Raw genomic sequence first — 14,771 nt, forward strand, 5'->3', positions numbered from 1 at the left:
CCCTGGCTAACCCACCTTTCGCTGGCCGCAGGCAATCAATAGGTGGAGTAATGTATTATTTAGTAAAGCACTGAAACCCATAGCTTGATTTAAATTTAGATGTTTAGTTTTTCACATGTACTAAAAACTGATTTGTCTGCCTTTCTGCCATCTGCACACATGTGTACAGGATCTAGAAGAAGGTGCTTAGATTTCGCTCTTCCCCTTAAACTCTTCAAATGAAACTTGTTTTGCTTTTCGCCTTCCCATCTTTTTTATCTTTACCAAGGTGCCACCTTTCTAAATAGGCCAGACTCAAAACTTTATCTTCATTTTTCTCATTTAGTTTTTATTTCATAATCATAAACTTAACTATGCAATCCAACTAGACTTGGAGGGGAATAAGGAAAATATAGAACCCAAAGAGCTGCAGCACATGAATAGATGTTGAGTATTTTCAGACAGCACAAAGATTATAGGATAGAGTGAGCAGATGACGGTGGTGGGGTACACTCCTGAGCTATAGAAGGAATGGTATGGAAGTTAAAACACAAGTCAAATTTATTGGAGTTGTCTGTAGTCAGCCTTAAAGAGCTACTTGGTGGTTCTGCCATTCCTGGACTGAAGCACTCCATAGCTTCCACAATATTCATGCCCTCTTCTACCTTGCCAAAGACCACAGGTCTGCCATCCGACCATTCCGTCTTGGCAGTGCAGGTGAAAAACTGGGAACAGTTTGTGTCGGCCCCAGCATTTCCCATGGACAAGATACTAGGACCCATATGCTTCAGGATGAAACTCTCATCATCAGATTTCACCCCGCACATGGACTTGCCACTAGTGCCATTATAGCCTGTGAAGTCACCACCCTGGCACATAAAACCCACAATAATTCTGTGAAAGCAGGAACCTTTACAACGAAGTCCATTATCCCCAGTGTTCAGGGCATGAAAGTTTTCTGCTGTCTTTGCAACTTTGTCAGCAAACAGCTTGAAAGAGACGTGGTCCAAGGGCTCACCGTGGACAGTGATGTTGAAGAACACAGCAGGGTTGACTGTGGCTGGGTGATGGTGATGTCTGCAAAGCCAAACTTTCTTCATTCTTTAGTCCAAATTGCTTGTCCTCCTGGGAAGAAATCTCTTGTGTTTTTACCTGTATCTCCACAAGTAAGGACTTTGCCCTAAATGAGTCTTTATCACTTTTCCTTAAGGTGACTGAGTCTTGTTGCCCTCTTTGAATTTAACCTTTCCTTCCTGCCCCCAGACTACCCTGCCTGACTACCATTGTGATTTTCTTCACATATTGCTTTCATCTTGAGACTCCTCTGAGCATTAGCCTACAGAGTATCTAGGCCCTATCCAGCCCTGGGTATGAGCAGACCTGCAGTCAAAGATGATAGGATGTGAAAACACCTAGCATCATTCCTGGCACATGGCAGGCACTGTTGACTTCTTTTTTCTCTTCTTATCAAGTTAGTTTCTTTACTGTCCCAAAGACTACCAATGGTTGTACCAGCCTCATAGATTACAGGCATACCTTGGAGATATTGCAGATTTGGTTCCAGACCACCACCATAAAGCGAATATCACAATAAAGTGAGTCACATGAATTTTTTGGTTTCTCAGTGCCTTTGAGTTATGTTTACACTGTTCTGTAGTCTGTTAAGTGTGCAAAGCATTATGTCTAAAAAAAGATCTTAATTAAAAAACACTGTATTAAAAAAATACTTTATTGCTAAAAAAAATGCTAACCATCATGTTTCTGCAGTGAGTTGTAGTAACATCACAGATCACCATAACAAATACAATGAAAGTTTGAAATATTACCAGGATTACCAGAATGTGACACAGAAACATGAAATGAGCAAATGCTCTTGCAGAAATAGCGCCAGTGCACTTGTTTGATGCCACAAACCTTCAATTTGTAAAAAAACACAGTATTTGTGAAGTGCAATGAAGTGAAGCTCAAGCTTTTTGATAAAATGAAATATGCCTGTATTCTCCCTCCAAGAAATATATTCACTCCAATCTTTTGCCTCTCCAAATCTATCAAGCATGAACAAATACAAATTCTATGTTAAAACTTTAAAACAAGCTTGAAGGTCACAGAAGTAGAAACAAATGGAAAACCATACTACCTTGTTCTTGGCTAAGAAATTTAACATCATAAAAACAATGTTATTTAACATGTCAAAAATACTAATAAGGTTCTGGGGGGAACAGAGGAAATGGGAGGAGGGGAGCTAGCCAAGCTGATTCTAAAGCTCATATGGGAAAAATAAAGCAAAAATGGGCAGAAAATTTTGGCAAAGAAGAGCGATAAAGGGAGATGAGCATCTGTTAGATATTAGTCAGATTATAAAGCCTAAGTAAGGGCACTAATCTACCCTTATGACCTAAACACCTCCCAAACATGCCACCTCCAAATACCAATACATTGGGGATTAGGTTTCAACAGAATTTTGGGAGGACACATTCAGTCTGTAGCATCAAATGTCCATCGATAGGGAGCTAGAGGGGAAAAAAAAAGCACAAAGTGTAATATAAACAATATATCATTAAGGGCTTCCCTGGTGGTGCAGTGGTTAAAAATCCACCTGCCAATACAGGGGACATGGATTCGAGCCCTGGGCTGAGAAGATCCCACATGCCACGGAGCAACTAAGCCCTTGCGCCACAATTACTGAGCCTGTGCTCTAGAGCCCGCAAGCCACAACTACTGAAACCCATGCACCGAGAGCCCGTGCTCCACAACAAGAGAAGCCACTGCAATTAGAAGCCTGCACACTGCAATAAAGAGTAGCCCCCACTCGCTGCAACTAGAGAAAGCCCGCGGGCAGCAATGAAGACCCAATGCAGCCAAAATAAATACGTTATTAAAAAAAAAGTACACGCACATTTTCTAAAAATATATATATCACTAAGTTAAAAAGTAAGGTGCATAAAGTATATATAGTGTGCTACCTTTTAATAAAAAGAGAAGATATAGATATATGCCCATGGGGACAGTAGTGGGAGCAGGACCTTTTAGTGTACCCCTTTTGATACTGTTTTGTTTTTGAACCATGTGAGTTAAATGTATTACCTTTAAAAGAGAAAAAAAAAAAAGATGCTTTCCCAACTATAAATAGAAATTTAAAAATTAAGAGTTGGGAAGGCCTTAAGAGATCACCTACAAGTTTCTTCATCTTAAAAGTGAGGAAAGAAAGAATATAAGAGGGAAATGTTCATGAGATAGCATAGCTAATTTGTTACAGAACTAGAATACAGGTCTCTTGAGTGCTTTTCTCTTAGGTTTCTTCATAAGTGCTATCTACTCTAGCCCATGCTGATCTCCCTTTTTACTGACTCACTGATACCTTATTTGCTGATTTCATGGGTCTTAATTTTTTCTCATAAATGTTTACATCTTTGAAGGTATTCCCCTGTATTTTCTATAGCACTGCACATGGTGTTTGGCCCATAACTACTTTGTTCATTTATTCAATATTTTATTGAGTGTTCACTGAAAATGCCAGACACACTGCTTGGTTTTATGGATAGCTGTCAATTGGGATACTGGAAGTAGAGGTAGAAGTTTTCATCCTTGTTCTAAGCATTGAACATAAAGTCAATAAAGCCTGTAATTCATTCACCTACTTATGTGAAGCCATATTTATGTTTACTTTCTTAATAATTCTTTTGGGTAGGGCCTAAGCAGCGAGTGATATACATCCTGCTGCTCATATGTAGGTGTTAGATGAATAAGATTACTGCTCATCAAGCCCAGAGTTAAGTAAACAGAGAAAACCTTTAGCCTGCTTGTGTTAGTCAGATTCCCCTTCCATCCTACTTCTGGGGACTGGATCACTCTGGGTTTTCAGAATCGTTTTAGAAAAGACTCTCTCCCCTGGTACCCAGTTTCCTATTTCTGTCAACAGACTGCCTATGCCAGACTTTCAGTGTCTTGAAAGCAGGAACTCTTTCTTTGTATTCCTAGTGCCCGTTAAAGTGCCCAGCACAATCATTGTTAGTTGAACTGAACCAAACCTCTAGGGCCATACACACCTATACTTAAAATACAAATGTGTCTCCTCCAATGTGTTTCCACAAGACTGAATTTCGTTTCATTTCCAATCTATTTTAATGTTTCAGATTCCCAGCTATAAAACCTGTAGCCTCCATTCCCTTTTCCCATAACCATAACTGCCATCTTTCCTCTGTCCCTTCTGGAAAGTGCTCTAACCGTAAGTGCCCTAAGACTACTGGGAAGCAGGTGTTTCCCTGGTGCTCAAGATAAAACTTGGCAAATAGCCAAAGTAATCTCGAGAAAGAAGAATGAAACTGGAGGTTTCACACTCTGTGATTTCAAACTATACTACAAAGCTACAGTAATCAAAACAGTATGGTACTGGCACAAAAACAAGACACATAGATTAATGGGACAGAATAGAAAGCCCTAAATGAATCCACACTTATTGACATATTTTGTTAGTTAATATATGTCAAAGGAAGCAAGAATATACAATGGGGAAAAGATTCCTCTTCAATAAATGGACTTGGGAAAACTGGACCACTTTCCCACACCATATACAAAAATAAACTCAAAATAGGTTAAAGACTTAAATGTAAGACCTGAAACCATAAAACTCCTAGAAGAAAACACAGGCAGTACAACATTCTCAGTAATATTTTTTTGGATATGTCTCCTCAGACGAGGGAAACAAAAGCAAAAATAAGCAAATGGGACTACACCAAACTGAAAAGCTTTTGTACAGCAAAGGAAACTCAACAAAAGGAAAAGGCAGCCTACTGAATGGGAGAAAATATTTGAAAATCATCTGATAAAGGGTTAATATCTAAAATGTACAAAGAACTTACACAATAGCAAAAAAAATTTTTTTTAATGGGCAGAGAATCTGAATAGACATCCTTCTAAAGAAGACATACAGATGGCCAGCAGGCACATGAAAAAATGCTCAACATCATTCATCATCAGGGAAATGCAAATCAAAACCACGAGATATCACCTCACACCTGTTAAAATGGCTACTATCAAAAGACAACAAATAACAAGTGTTCACAAGGATGTAGAGAAAAGTAACTATTGTGCGCTATTAGTGGGAATGTAAATTGGTGCAGCCACTACCGAAAACAGTATGGAAGATCCTCAAAAAATTAAAAATAGAATTACCATATGATCCAGCAATTCCACTTCTGGGCATTTATCCAAAGAAAGTGAAAACACCTACTCGAAAAGATATATGTAACCTCATGTTCATTGTGGCATTATTTACAATAGCCAAGACATGGAAACATCTAGGTGTCCCTCAACAGATGAATGGATAAAGAAAAAGTGGTGTATATATATACAATGGAGCATTACTCAGCCATAAAATAAGAATGAAATTCTGACATTTGCAGCAATGTGGATGGACCTAGAGAGTATTACACTTAGTGAAATGTCAGACAGATAAAGACAAATAATGTATTACGCCACTTATATTTGGAAAAAATAATACAAGTGAATGTATATGCAAAACAGAAACAGACTCACAAATATAGAAAACCAACCAATGGTTGCCAAAGGGGAAAGGGGAGGAGAAAGGGGGAAATTAGGGGTATGGAATAAAGAGATACAAACTACTATGTATAAATTAGATAGGCAACAAGGATATATTGTATAGCACAGGGAATCATATTCAATATCTTGTAATAATTTTAAATGGAATATAATCTGTAAAGATATTGAATCACTATGCTGATAGATCTGTAACTAATACTATAAATCAACTACACTTCAACAAAAACAAAACTTTTTAGAGAAAGACAAATATCATGTGATCTCTCCTATATGTGGAGTCTTAAAAAGAAAACTCAGATACAGAGAACAGATTGGTGGTTGTCAGAGGCAAGGAGTAAAGGGTGAGCAAAATGGATGAGGGGAGTCAAACAACTTGCAGTTATAAATAGGTAATGGGGATGTAATGCACAGGGTGGCAACTATAGTTAATACTGTATTGCATTTTGAAAGTTGCCAAGAGAGTAAATCTTAAAAGTTCTTACCACAAGAAAAAAATAGTCTTTAACTATGTATGGTGATGGATGTTAACTAGATTTATTTTAGTGATCATTTTGCAGTACATACAAATACCAAATCATGTTGCACACCTGAAGCTAATATAATATTGTATGTCAATTATACCACAATTTAAAAAAAGATAAAACTTGGCAAGTTTATTTTTTGTTCCTCAAGGATTTCCTCAATAAAAATTTCATAAAAGCCTGATCCTTGGTCCTGGCAGGTTATGCTACCCTAGATTCAAGTGTTTCTCTAGTGGTTTCTCCAAAAACCTTCTGAGTATATTACATGATGAAGTGAGAAAGAGCTTGTGCTTGACAGTCCCATATACTACCAGCCTTCAAATCTCCTTATTTGGAAATTTAGAAATAATAATGCTCATCTCATAATGTTATGGTGATGTAGAGATAAGGCATGTGAAAATCCCTGGCATATAGTAACTGCTCTAAACACATCCCCCTTCTTATCCACAAAGTAGTTTACAAATTAATGAAGAAACAAATAGCAGCTTTCCCAAGCAGTAATATTTACCTTATTTATAGAAACCTGTGCTACCAGTTCCTGAAGAAACCAGGTCTTCAGAAACCAGGTCTCTTAGTAGCTTGCCTTGGCCTGTCTCTAGCAGTTTAGTTTTGGAACATTGTGCTCTTGAGGTGTGTCATAGTATGTCCTGATCAAAGGACAAGCCTAGTTTTGTGAATGATATTGGTATGTAAGGATCCCTTTTACTAGGTTCCATGAGGTCCTCAGATATGACAAGGCAGAGTCTCTGCCCCTTAGGTGATAACCATCTATTAGAGAATATAAGGTATTTACATAAATAACAGTTACAAAGTAATGTATGTTTTAAGTATATAAGAGATATACAGATAAAAATGCTATCGCGATTTAATAAGGAAAAATTACTTACAGCTGGAGAAGATCAAAAATGGGTTCACTCTGGGACTTCCATGGTGGCGCAGTGGTTAAGAATCCGCCTGCCAATGCAGGGTACACGGGTTCAATCCCTGGTCCAGGAAGATGCCACATGCCGCAGAGCAACTAAGCCAGTGCGCCACAACTACTGAGCCTTCGCTCTAGAGCCCACGAGTCACAACTACTGAAGCCTGAGCGCCTAGAGCCTGTGCTCCGCAACAAGAGAAGCCACCACAGTGAGAAACCCTTGCACTGCAATGAAGAGTAGCTCCCGCTCTCCACAACTAGAGAAGAAAGCCCACGCAACAATGAAGACCCAACACAGCCAAAAAAATTAATTAATTTTTAAAAATGGGTTCACTCGGGCTTCCCTGGTGGCGCAGTGGTTGAGAGTCCGCCTGCCGATGCAGGGGACACGGGTTCGTGCCCCGGCTGGGAAGATCCCACATGCCGCGGAGCGGCTAGGCCCGTAGCCATGGCCGCTGAGCCTGCGCGTCTGGAGCCTGTGCTCCGCAACGGGAGAGGCCACAACAGTGAGAGGCCCGCGTACCACAAAAAAAAAAAAAAAAAAAGGATTCACTCAATCATTCAATAGACATTTATCATAGATGTGTCTCTGCAAGGTATTAGGCTAGACACTAGGGATGCAAGATTTAAATTATATCACACTTGTTCTGGGAGAGCTAAGAGCTTAGTAAGGGAGAAAATCACAGAAAGAATAATTACGGTACTATGTGGTAGGGACTGCTTTATAAGTGGGATGTTCAATGTGCTTTGGAAGTAGAGATCAAGAGTGATTAACTCAGTGTACAGAGACTGGGGAAGAAATGATGTTTGAGCTGGGTCTTGAAAGATAAAGAGGAGTTTCCCAGATAGAGAAGATTGGAAAGGGTATTTATTAAGAAGTTGCCTTTTCATCTTGAAAAATGGGAAGAATTTAGACATTCAGAAGTGGAGAGAATCCAGAATTGCATCAACAAAGACTGGAAAATCAGAAGAAAGCATGAAGTGAAATAGTTCTCATGGGTGAGTAGAAATGCATGAATTTGATCCAGCTTGTGGTGGGATTAAAGACAATGGAGAAAACTATTAAAGATCTTCGAACTGGGACAGGATAAGGTTAGAACTTTGGATTAAGAAGATTGAGCTTATAGTTGTGTACAGGATAGTTTGGATAAGGCCACACTAGGAGCAAGGAGGGCAAGTAAGAGACTATTAAAATAACTAGGTAAGAGGTAACAAAATCATGTACAAAGTGGCAGGAGGAATGGAAGGGAGAGGCCAAATGGCAGAAGTGTTGCAGACATGGGGTATGGTTATTGGCAACCTGAGTGCTTGAGAGGATGCTGTACCATTAACAGTAAGAAACATAAGAGTTAAGGCTCGGGAGAAGTGAAAAGTAGACGCACTAATTTTGAGAATCTGCAATAGACTGGTAGAAACAATAGACAAGATGGGACAAGTGGTTAAGGAGAAATGGGAAGTGAGAAAGAGATAACAAATGTGACGACTTTTTGTGAACTTTGGCAGTGAAGGAAGAGTTTATGAGGCAAATCTTGAGGGTTTTCACTGTATGATGAACTGGAGAGATTGAGCTAATTTGTAGGTGGAAAGGGAAAATGAAGAGCAGACCAAAAATTGAAAGAGAAGGGGGTAAATGATGGAGCAAGGTCATAGTTTCAGAGGTATTAGTGGAGGAAAGGATATGAACTGTTTCTGTGACAATAATTTGTAGGCATAAGAGGTGAAGAATTTCAGTTTCTACTTAAGATGATGTCAGATGATTTGCAGATAATTTTTTTCCAGTATGGAAAATCTCACCCTGTTTTGTTTTTCCAGTCCCTTTTCAATTAAACCAATTTCTGACTGGCTAGCAACATGGCCTACTTAGTAAGAGACACTTTGCTGTAGTAGAGTGGGAGTTGTGTAATTGTTTTCCCTAGTATTCCTGCTGCAGAGAGCTGCTTGTTCAACCACTTCAGATTTGATATCATAATACTCTGTGACTGGCTGCTCAAAAAAAGCTCTTCAATTTGGATAGATGTTGATTTTCACAACTTTCCCAACTCAGACATTTTAAAAGTCAGGAGTAAAAGAATAAAGCTTCTAGAAGAAAACATAATAGAATAGCTCATGACCTTAGAATAGGCAAAGATTTCTTAAATAGGACAAAAACCCGCTAATTATAAAGGGGGAAAAACGTGATAAATTGGGACTATTAAACAACTGTAAAGTCTTGTTCATCAAAAGACATCAATAAGACAATAAAAAAGACCAAGACACAGTGAAAAATGTTCTCAATATGTAAATAAAATAGACACACACTCAGAATACATAAAGAATGTCTATAAATCAGTAAGAAAAAGTTCAATCGCAAAATAGGCAAATAATTGAACAGGCATCTCATAAAAGAGATTATTTGAAAGACCAATAAACATTTTACAAGGTACTCAACTTCTTTAGTCATCAAAGAAATATACATTAAAACCACAATAAAATATTTTAGCCATCAGAACTGCTAAAATGAAAACACAAAATATCAAGTGTTGGATAAGGATTTGGAGCAACTAGAACACTCATACACAGCTGGTGAGAGTGTAAATTGGTACAACCACCTTGGAAAATAGTTTGCTCTTATCTCATAAAGCTGAACAAATGCATACGCTGTGACCTAGCAATTCCAATCCTAGGTGTCTACTCAGCAGAAACAACTGGAGTCTATGCAAATGTCCTAGTAGAATGAATGAATAAATATGGTGTATTCATGCAGTGTAATACTACTCTACAATGAGAATGAATGAACCACAACTACACACAACAACATGGATGAATTATACTACATCATGATGAGCAAAAGAAGCCAGAGGCAAAAGAGTTCATGCTGTATGATTCCATTTGTATAGAGTGCAAAAACAAGCAAAGATAATCTATTCAGTTAGAAAAGAGGATAGTGGTTGCCCGTGGTGTTTGTGTATGATGGGGCGGGGGGGCAATGGAGCAACTGAAAGGGGGAACAAGAGAAATTAATGGGGATGGGTAACGTTATCTTTCTTGATCTGACAATAGGTACACAGGTGCATTCAATTTGTGAAATTCATTGAGATGTACATTCATAATTTGTGCACTTTTCTGTGTGCTTGCTATACTTCAGGATTTTTTTTTTTAGTCCGAGTTCTCAAGTCTGTCAACCTTGTTCTCATAATAGGCTTAAATCAAGACAAGATCAAAATTGTAATTTATCATTTTCCTTCTGATTTAATCTATGAATATTTATTAAAATTATTCATGTTTCTCAGTTTCTACCTTCCAAATCTTTAACTGCCCAGTTCTCCACATCTTGAAACCCTCTAACGGTTTCCACACAAGAGAATATTACCCCAAGTTCTGTGCTTTGTGGTCTGTGCTTTTGTGTTATTAGAGCACAGAGTATCTCCCTTAAAATACACAACTCTAATGAAATTGATCAAATAACCAAATGGATAATAACATCCATTTAGTTTGGAGTTCACAACCATAAAGTCCTCTCAGCACTACTACAACTATGGACATCCTCAGTTTGCTCAGTGCTTTTGATGTTTCTTGTTGCCGCATGCTAGTCTTCTGGTCTCCTTGAGAACATTTTGGATGTTAACACCAAGTTCAAGGGAAAATAATGATAATGGAGGGATATTAAGGTCAGGAGTTCCTTGTTTGGGGCAGCTTCCTGGTTTATTAGTTATTCACCATTCTGGAGAGACAACTAACTATGCAAAAATACCTTCAATATGAACATCTGGGTACTAGAGGAAAAAAAAATGAAACATGAACTAAGTTTTAAAGAATAAAAATAAGCTTAATATCATGGATTCCTGGGATTTTTTAAAATAATGCATTACTGGTTCAGAGGGCATGAACATTTTGATTGGTATTGCATTTCACTGAAAATGTGATTTGCAAGAAATGACATTTTTAATAATGTTCCATTTTCTAATCCAGGAACATGATGTGTCTTTCCATTTATTTTCTTGTTCTAATATGTAAAGTTTTAAAGATTTCTCATTTAGGCCCTGCCCATTTCTTATTGTGTTAATTAATTTCTAAGTAAACACGAGTGATGACTTTGAAATTCCTGAGGACTCAGGGCTCCCAAGGGAGCCCAAATGAGCACAAAGTGAATCCTTTTACCTCTTTAAATTGTTTCTCTCCTAGTATAATTCAGGAAAGAAAGATTTCCTACTCATGTAGCCTCAGATAAATCTGTCTTTTTATTTTGTCTGGGACAAAGGAAAGAAGAGAAACACATGGTCGTGTTTTACCATTCTGTTGTTGGGGTGAAAATATTAATGTTATCTCTCTTTTTTTTAATTTATAAATTATTGGTTCACAGCTTTCATCCTCACGACACTGTGAAGAAAGGCAAATCATTCTTTATTATTATTTATTTATTTATTTATTTTTGGCTGCGTTGGGTCTTCGTTGCTCCATGCGGGCTTTCTCTAGTCGTGGTGAGCGGGGGCTACTCTTCGTTGCAGTGCACAGGGCTTCTCATTGCTGTGGCTTCTCTTGTTGCAGAGCACGGGCTCTAGAGCGCAGGCTTCAGTAGTTGTGGTGCATGAGCTTAGTCGCTCCGCAGCATGTGGGATCTTCCCAGATCAGGGCTTGAACCAGTGTCCCCTGCATTGGCAGGCAGATTCTTAACAACCGTGCCACCAGGGAAGTCCCAATGTGTTACCTCTAATCAGCTAATTTTCTCATTATTATTGCCCTTCTACAGTACTGCCATTAGGCCCAGGAAAAAATAAATTATTAAAGAACACAGAAGTGTCTCTGACACTCAGGATGGGATGAAACCCTTAACAATCACTCCCATGATTATTTTCATTTACTTGTCAAGGAAGCACTTCACATCTCTTGCTCTGTCTTTGAAATAAAAGGCAACTATGTTCAAATGCCACAGAGCAGAGGTTCTCAAGCGTTTTAACTCAAGACCCCTTTACATTCTTAAAAACTGACGGCCCTAAAGAGCTTCTGTTTATGTATGTTATGTCTATTGACATTCACTATAATCTAAATTAAAACTGAAAAAAATTATTAAATCACTTAGAAATAATAATAAACCCATTATGTTAACATAAATAATATATTTTATGAAAAATAACTGTATTTTCTCCAACCAAAAAAATTTAGTGAGAAGAGTGACATTGTTTTACATTTTTGCAGATCTCTTCAATGTCTGGCTTAATAGAAGACAGAGGGATTCTCATCTGCTTCCACACTCAATTTGTTAGAATATTACACATCATACAGCCTTTAGAAAATTCCATTGTACATTTGTAAGAGAATGAAAGTGAAAGTGCAAATGATGTCATAGTATTCTTAGGAAAATAGTTTTGACCTTGTGGACCCCCTAAATGGAATTAGTAACTTCCTGGGATCCCCAGACCACAGTTTGAGAGCCACTACCACATAGGGTTGGCAATTTCACATGGTTCAACCTCATACACATCTTTCTTCAAAATATTCAGTGCCAATAAGTCAAATAAATACTTACATCTTTTTAAACGTGGTATTCACTGCTTCTTAATACTTGCCTTTTATAGTAATGTGTGGGTAGTGTGACACATGTATCCAACTTTTACCCACATAGATTTATGAAATCAGAAAATATACCAGTAGAAAAGTGCTAAAGGATAAATGATACATGTGGGAAGTTCAGGAAAAAGAAAGACTAATATACATATAAAAACATTTTTTCACTACCGCTAGTCAAAGAAACCCAAATAAAGCAACACTAGGTACTATCCTTCAATAGTCAAACTGACAAACTCTTGGGGGTTTTATTGTAAAAATATGAATCCATATCTATCATCATCACATTTAATGTTATCAATGTAAATCAATAACATTTAATGTTATAAAGCTTTTTATAATATTGTTAAATAGGAATAATCTAAGTGCCCAATGGTAGAGTTAAATAATTAAGAGATTATTGAATAATACTGTGCAGTTATTAAAAATGATATTAGAATAATTCAATAATGACAAGGAAAAGTGTTCATGAAATATTAAGTGAAAAGGAGTATGACAAATCAGTATGTATAGCACAACACAATTGTGTAAATGTATGTGTGCCTTTGCAGAGAAAGGAGGTTAGAAGGCAGGTGTGCCATGTCCATGTTGCATGTTGAGCTCTCCAGAGGGAGCTTAACAGGAGAGTTAGAGCAGAGGTCAAGTTCTACTCCATTCGCCTAGCCCTGCACCTGGTGCACAGGGGCTGTCTACAGCCAAGGGAAGGGGATATCTTTTTCTGAATTGTTCAGAAGCATCAACTGGACTATTGATAGCCCTGGGATTGTGACCAGTATATATTTTCTTCTCCTGGGTAATCTGTATTTTCTATATTTTCATCAGTGAATAAGTATTACTTCTGTGAAAGAAAAAATACAATTATTTTTAAAATTTATTTAATTTTTATTTTTTTATTTTTGGCTGCATTGGTTCTTTGTTGCTGCACACGGGCTTTCTCTAGTTGCAGCAAGCCGGGGCTACTCTTTGTTGTAGTGCGGTGGCTGCTCTTGTTGCGGAGCATGGGCTCTAGGTGCACGGACTTCAGTAGTTGTGGCATGTGGGCTCAATAATTGTGGCTCACAGGCCCTAGAGCGCAGGCTCAGTAGTTGTGGCACACGGGCTCAGTTGCTTTGTGGCATGTGGGATCCTCCCGGGCCAGGGATCAAACCCACATCCCCTGCATTAGCAGGCGGATTCTCAACCACTGCGCCACCAGGGAAGTCCCCAATTATTTACCTTTTTACAAACAGACAAGTGATAGTAGTTGAAGCTGGGGGATGGGCACCTGGGTATTCATTATACTGTTCTTTTTTTTCATGTGATATTTCCTATAGTAAAAATATCTTTTTTGACATGCTTATGGACATAATACTTTATATAACCTGCTCTTTGTTAAAATATGAACCCGTATCTTGTCATAACTGGAGCTTTGGTCTCAAAATCTCTGAAAGACTTAATCTAACACCTGAAGAGTCTCTAAAAGATTAACTTTAAAGCTATGCAGCAAATACAAGTCTCTGCTAATTTAACCTGGAATGTTTCAGCAAGATTAATAGTGACCTTTTAGACTCCAGAAAGCACTATACTTACCTCACATATCCACCTAAAATCTAAGCCTGTTGGAGTTTTCAATTTGAAAAAGGTTAGTAGGTCTTGGTTGATAGTTCTGACCTGTAGCAGAAAAGTATTCAAAACTAGACACAGAAACTCTCTGTCCTTTTTTCCCCTTTCTTTGAGTAAATAAAATAATTCTTAACTTGATGAGCTGTTTACTTGACAATTATCAAAAGCTAAATTGTCACTTTCTGAAATGCTTGCTTGAAATTCGGTCTTTTAAGCTGTCTAGTTGTCCCTTGTGCTTCAATCAAAAGTCATAGGAAAGTTTTTTTTCTCTTACCAAATGTACTTATTTGCTGATCACTATTCCATCCTTAACTGAAGTTGTCTGCTTTAACTTGAATGAGAATTTCCTTTTTCACCTTGACTCTGTGAATTCAAGAGACGTCAAGTCAAATTTTATCTCTAAGCTCTGGACCCATGTATCCAATTTCTCTAAATATCTAACTCCATTTGGAGGTCTCCTAGCCACTTCAAATCCACATGTTCATGGCCGGGGGGAGATGGGGGACCGTGGCTGACTAAATTAAGATTTTTTATTTTTATTTTTTTAAGTATAGTTGTTTTATAATATTATATTAGTTTCAGGTGTACAGTGCAGTGATTCAGTATTTTTACAGATTATACTCTGTTAAGTGTTATTACAAGCTAAC

General features: G+C 37.8%; 1 protein-coding gene and 1 pseudogene across 1 annotated transcript in view; one reads left to right on the plus strand and one right to left on the minus strand.

The window, feature by feature from the left end:
* USP8 (ubiquitin specific peptidase 8) overlaps window positions 1-14,771 on the plus strand; it is a 101,076-nt gene that overhangs the window by 11,493 nt on the left and 74,812 nt on the right. The window lies entirely within an intron of this gene.
* On the minus strand, window positions 574-1,079 carry LOC113614824 (peptidyl-prolyl cis-trans isomerase A pseudogene; annotated as a pseudogene).

Source organism: Aethalodelphis obliquidens, unplaced genomic scaffold (genome assembly GCF_003676395.1).
Source record: "Aethalodelphis obliquidens isolate GAN/ISIS:26980383/991018 unplaced genomic scaffold, ASM367639v1 scaffold105, whole genome shotgun sequence".
NCBI classification, from domain to species: domain Eukaryota; kingdom Metazoa; phylum Chordata; class Mammalia; order Artiodactyla; family Delphinidae; genus Aethalodelphis; species Aethalodelphis obliquidens.